At 33.2% G+C, this 6,495-nt stretch overlaps 1 long non-coding RNA gene across 5 annotated transcripts; it reads left to right on the top strand.

Moving 5' to 3' along the window:
* Positions 1 to 269: 269 nt before the first annotated feature.
* LOC114925129 (uncharacterized) lies at positions 270 to 6,279 on the top strand. Of its 5 annotated transcripts, none has more exons than XR_011872784.1 (8): positions 270 to 707; positions 802 to 899; positions 1,067 to 1,139; positions 1,220 to 1,331; positions 2,030 to 2,074; positions 5,262 to 5,328; positions 5,576 to 5,662; positions 6,242 to 6,279. It is a non-coding gene; the product is annotated as an uncharacterized lncRNA (long non-coding RNA). The 5 variants fall into 5 exon arrangements; XR_011872785.1 differs by having other exon boundaries at positions 2,008 to 2,074; XR_011872783.1 differs by lacking the exon at positions 2,030 to 2,074 and having other exon boundaries at positions 1,067 to 1,131.
* The last annotated feature ends 216 nt before the right edge of the window (positions 6,280 to 6,495 follow it).

The raw sequence follows: 6,495 nt of genomic DNA, 5'->3' as shown, positions 1-6,495 counted from the left end.
TAGCCATTAGTTTACTTTTTGCCATTTATCTTTCATGTTTCATATCAAAACCCCAAAATAACTCACAACCAATAACAAGACACTTTATTGTAATTCCTAGGGAGAACGACCCGAGGTTTAAATATTTCGGTTTATAAATTTTAGGGGTTTGTTTTAGTGACAAACAACTTTTTGTATGAAAGGATTATTGTTTGGCTTAGAAACTATACTTTACAACGAGATTTCATTAGTGAAATTCTAAACCGTCAAAAATCCAATCGTCAATCATCGCTGGCTATTGACGCTTCCCGAGTAGTTTGATACCCCAGTTTCTGAAGAACATCTCTCTGAACCCCGATTTGAAAACCCTAACCAACCGAGGTATGCGGATTATACATCTGGGAGAAAGGTTCTGGCGTTGGCGACGGCGATGGTGAGTTTCAGCCGGGGAGATGCTCGCGATGATGGTTGACTACGATCTCTGTTGTGGGCTTAATACGCTCAGGGAAGTGAACAGCTTTGGTGATACATGTTCGGTTGAGATCTTAACCATCGCCATCCTCGTGCAGTTATTCTGCTGATCTCTTTGTTTGTCTGGTGCTGTATGTTTAAAGTCGGTGATTTAGGGTTTCCTTTGTGGGTTGGTGGTCTTTGATTTGGGGTTTGGCCAAAGAAGGTTCAACTGTAACTCTCTGTCACCATCCCTCGCTCTACTTGAAACCCTAATGGTGAAGGCGCTTTGTCTCTCTCAAACTCCCAAACCCCATCTCTTCAACCCTATTTTCCAACTTTTAATTTGTATTTCTCTTTGATCTTGGCCAGTTTCTTCGTTGTTGAAACCACAAAAATGGAGGTATTCACAAACAGAACCTGATCGAAAGAGCTGAAACCATATCAAGCTGAGGATTCTCATAGCAGTGGTGAAGCCCTTAAGAATCATATGTTTATAGCTATTTTTATAATATATTCTATTGTATTCTGATTCATTTGTGTCTTCATAATTTTTTGGCATCTTGATTAGTTGGTTATATGAAAAAAAATATTCCTTCCCTTTTTTATGATGTGTTTTCTCTATTTTGTATATCAGAGAGATCCAAAATCCTATGAGTCACGCAATCCAATGTGCTCGAAGCCTACACCTGCCTCCGAAAAGTTGTGAAGTAACCCTTCGTTACCTATTTCCTTCATTTTTTTTATTCTAATTTTTATCTCATTGAATTCATTTTTTGATGTGTTTCAGTGCGTTGAATTGGTTTATCAGGTTGGAATATGTGGAGAGCATGGTAGGAGCCATCTTCTATTGCATTCTTTGCTCAAATTGGTCTTGACTATGTCTCATACTCTCCTTTTAGGTTAGATTTTTAGCTTAAATATAAGTTAGAGTTTTAAATGTTCAACTATTAAACTCAAATTTGAATACTCTTGCAGGGTTCTAATTGAAAGGCTTGCATACACCTTAAGTTGTAGTTTAAGAAATTTGTTAATCTGGTGTAAGAGGGATGAATGACTAGCTTCTGGTTCTTTTACTACTCTGTTGTTACAGCTCCTTTCAGTCCTTAACTATTTTGTTACATTTTAGCTTTCAGTCCTTTCTGTTTTATGTGAGCATTTGTTGTGGAGCTTCTCTTCAATATGTTTTTTGTATTTTTTTAAGTGCTTCTATTACTTTATGGTTTTGGTTACAAATTGATGCTGAAAGCTTGCAAAGAATTTGGCCTAATTTTACTATATTTAAGTATTGTTAGTTAGGTTGGGTCAGATAATTAGTGATACTCTGGATTCTATTTTCTCAAATAATATTCTGGCTTTATTTACAAAATGCAAATTTAAATTTGGCTTTATTAACAAACTTACAGTGGTTTCTTTTTATTTGGTCAATTTAGACTTCAACTCTAAATCTGATAACTTATTCTTCATTCATATGTGTCTATATTTTGGGTTGTTGTCTACGCTGCTATGAGCTTCAATTTAGATCTTTCTTTGTGGTTTCTAATTGAAATGATGGTTGTATTCTTGGTCTAATATAAGATAAGGTTATCAACACTCATAGGTAGGAAGCTTATTGGGAGGCTCCTCAAAATCTTTTCTTACCATGGTACACTCTAAACCCGACAACAATATAAGAAAACAGAGGAAAAAAGAATTCGTACCCCTTTTCTTTTTTCCCCACCTTTCTTATGTATGTGTCCTATTATGTTGTCTAAGTTGTGTGTTCTTACTGTTGGTATAAGTATTTTGATATTATCCCTTAAGAGTTCATTTATTTTACATATCTTGGAAATTTGTTAAGTTTAGATTTATATATTTGATCATTCCTCCAGTATATCAAGTGACTTTTGCAAAAAAGTTGAGCTTATCTTTTATCATACAATCCTAATCTTACCATAACTTGATCTATTATCATGTTTTGCAATTACTCATAGGAGTGTTCCCGGTGCGGTTTGGTTCAGTTTTTGAGGGAAAAGCCATCCGATCCGATTGTCTAATTAAAGTGCGATTCGGTTTAGTTCGTTTTTTTGTCAAGGTCATCTGAACCAAACCAAACTAATTAAAATCGATTTGGTTTGGTTCGGTTTGTTCGGTTTTTTCAATCAAATCAAAAAAAAATTCTACCATATTATTATGCAAAGTCATAACATTGAAATCGACAAACCAAAATAACACTTTTCTTATTGTATCGAAGTTTATATCATCTCTCTCAAAAAGAGGACCAACAATATTTCCAAAATTTTACAAATTTGGATAACACATATATAACTAGTTACATACTTAATGCTAAACTCTATACCAACACCAATGTTTAAATCTGAATCCAACCCATTAAAATTTGCACCATCTATGGAGAAGGGGCAGATGCTGATAAAATTTCTTAAAAGAGATTAGAAATAGGTTTTGGGACTGCTTCTCCTGAGCTCATTAGCTCATTTATGGCACGGTGAGGGTTTGTCTTGTGCTTCTCACATAGCTTTGGCAAATACACTCATGCAAAAATTTAAATGTAAGAGGATTTAATTTATGTAATTAATATATATATTTTAAGGTGAATTTTATGGTAGTTATTATTCCTATAATTATGAAATTATGGTGATTATATATTTTGATGATAACACTTAAAAAGTATAGCTAAAATTAATGTTACATTTTTTTATTTGTTTGTATTAAAGTATTACAGTACCACAATACACCTATGCTAACATGACCATACTTAATAAACATGGAAATTAAAGAAATATAAACTTGAACTCAGAAGTAAGAACGGAAGCAAAACACAATAAGGGCATTTTAAATAAGTTAAAATTAGAATCATTTTAAAAAAAGTAAACCATTTGAAGACAATTTTAAATAAGCTAAAATTAAATTCATCACTAATCCAAAAAGAATGAAAACCTGTAGAAGTTTTCAGATCATCCTATGGCAACCAAACAATAGGCATTAGTAAGTTTTGAAAACACTCCAATTTCATAATTATTCTCAAATTGTAGTCCTGCAAGGAAATAATATACATTCAATATCTTATCTCAAAAAAGCAAAAACAAGTTCTAGTAAGGAAGATTAAAGTAGGGATTCCCTACTAGGGAAGGCCTATATGATTGCTTACTAGTTGCCATGATTGAGAATAACAGAGATCTTTAACCCAAATAAGCAGATTGAAGATCTGCAGTGAAAGAATGCGAGTTAGGAAAACAACATAAAGCATCCATGTTCTGTATATTAAAATTATGCTTCAAACCAAAAGCAGCTTTTCAGATATTATGATCAGTAAATATAAATTTGCTTGCTAACATCCATTCCATACAATGGGAACTGAAAAAACAACTATTTAGTAAATCAACAACAAATAAAATCAGAACTGAGAATAAAAATCTAACAACCCTCAACCAAAAAATCAGAAACAACAACCCTAAACCTATGAACCAAAATATACAAATAGAATTGAAAATCATGAATCAGAATTAACCCTAAACCCCTAAATCAAAATAGAATAAAAAGTTTAGAATTGAAAAACAAAATTAGAATCAACAACTCAACCATAGAATCAAGAACAACTCAACCAAGTATTAATTATAAATTAGAATCAATAAGAAAGTTAAACCAGAATTTAAAAATAAAAATAGAATCAGAACAAAAAAACAAACATGAGGCTTAGCTTCCATTACAGAAGATGATGGAGGCTTGGTAGGAACTGGGGTCGGTGGCTTGGTGCTGCTGGGAAGAACGTTCCTGGGCCGGTGCTCGCTGGCGATGCTGGGCGCTGCTGGGAAGAATGATGTTGCCTGCTGGGAACTGGGAAGAAGGCTTCGGTGTTGATGGCTGGTGGGACTGCGACTTTGTGATGGCGAGATTGAGAGCAACAGAGAGCAACTGCAACGGGCCGAAGGCTTCGCGGTGGTAGGTGGCTGGGTGCGCAGGTCTGCAGGTGTGGAGATTTGGAGAAGAGGGAGCGATGAGTACTGACTAGGTTAGGGATTGGGGATTTGGGGGTTAGGGTAGACGCTCACACCCGTGCAGTTTCGTTTGGCGGGTGGGGGTCTGGGTCACGCAGTTTCGTTTGGGGGTGGGGCTCCTTGGGGCAAGGGTAATGTTTAGGGTTTTTTTCTAACCGGTTTAGTTCGGTTCGGTTAGAATTTTCAGATTCAAAACCAAAAACTAAATCGAACCGCACAAAAAATAGTAAAATCAATTTTTTTTCGGTTTTTTCGGTTATCGATTAATTCGGTTTTCAATTTTTTCGGTTCGGTTTGTCAGTTTAGTTCGGTTCGGATCGATTTTGAACACCCCTAGTTGCTCAATGTTCCAAATCCTGCTGTTCTTGACATTCCTGTTTGTGCATTGGAGGTGGATATTGGAATTATATATTATTATATAGATTGCCTAAAGATTAAGTAATACCATTATGAAAATAAGTTTGTTAGGTACTCATAAAGATTTTTTATGCCTTTGAATGATTAATTTAAATTTTTAATTTAGTCAAAAGAAAAATACTACAAAAGCATTATGTTATTCTTTTGCATGTCATCAGATAGGTATATCCATGATGAGGAAGGAAGTTGAGAACGATGAGTTTGTAAAAGTAATTCGTTTCCGTTGCTGTTTCTATATATTTTTTTAACTCAAAACAAATAAATAAAGGCCATGCTGTTATATCAGCTGGATTTGATTTGAAGAAAAGGATTTAGGTTTGGAAATATTTAAAAATTTTCTGTGGTCAATTATTTGAGCTGGAACCAACATACAGACTTAAGAAATTTTTGTTTAAAGGTTTTTATTCTGATTTTTTGTAGGAATCTTCATCTCTTAGAAAAATACCAGTGGTATCTTTTGGCCGTGATCTTCAACTTCCTGCACATGGTAAAAGAAATTCAAAAAATATAGCCATACTAAATAAGCATACAAATTAGAAGTTTTTAACAATATTTGTATCTGTGAGCAGGACACTATTAGGATTTCATTATTAGAAATTTAGAAAATAGGTAAAATTATAAAGAACTTTATTCATATTTTTAGAGTTTTAGAAATATACTAACATGTTACCAATGAGATGTTATTCATAAGAAATCTTATTTGAATGGTTTCTACTCATTACAATATTGTGCAGTTAGTTGGAGATGATCTCTTGATGTCTAATGCAAAACGCTTTAAGAGAGCAGTACTAGAGTATGCATGTAATGTTCTTTTTCTTAAGGTAAGTGATTTAAATGGACTTTGACGGGGTTTCTTTGTTTAGTTCAAAATTATTCTCACTTTTTCTTCATAAAATTAATCATATTTTGTTAATAGAGATGTTTGGATATCCAGAGTTTGAAAAAAGTTATTTCTTTATACAATACATTAGAAGATAGAGTTTACAAGTTTTTTACCCATATTAAAAAAACTGTTGCATGGGCTATTTTTGATAAATTATTTTTTTAATTGCTATTTTGCTATTTTTATTGCTGTTCTTCCTCTGCCATGAATTTCTATTATTTAATAAACTTGAAAAATATATATTCCATAATTTAAAAGAATTGATAAGAACTAGATGAACATGGAGCAGTTTACTTTTTATTTGCTGCCTGACCATATGATGCTTTGATGAGATGGTTTCATTGTGATTTTAGAGTTTGTATATTGAAAACTTTTAATTAATATGCATGCTCAGGAGAAATCACTTAAAATGTTGTTGACATCTTAGGTCTCTCGCGCGTACTCTAATTAATTAGTTACTTCAATTGTATCTACTATATCATCATTGATCTTAATTACTTTCTTTTATCTTGCTCAGGAAACATAATTTCTGCCTTCCTGTCCTTGTCCCCAGTGTAAGTTTGATATATTTTGCCTTCATTCTTAACTATTCCTTTTTATGGGGCCATATTTTTGTCATTTTTTATTTGCATCTGATCTTCCTAGAGTAAAAAGGAAACAAGTGTCTTAATTAGGATGATGCAAAACACTAATTAAGTATTGCTTGTGCTGTTCTATCATTGGGTTTTAAGGTTTAACGGGTTTCATTGATATTTAATTTGATTATATGGT

The sequence above is a fragment of the Arachis hypogaea genome, chromosome 2 (genome assembly GCF_003086295.3).
Source record: "Arachis hypogaea cultivar Tifrunner chromosome 2, arahy.Tifrunner.gnm2.J5K5, whole genome shotgun sequence".
In the NCBI taxonomy this organism is placed as follows: domain Eukaryota; kingdom Viridiplantae; phylum Streptophyta; class Magnoliopsida; order Fabales; family Fabaceae; genus Arachis; species Arachis hypogaea.
Note: the sequence above shows the minus strand (reverse complement) of the source record. Positions and strands in the feature narration are given on the sequence as shown.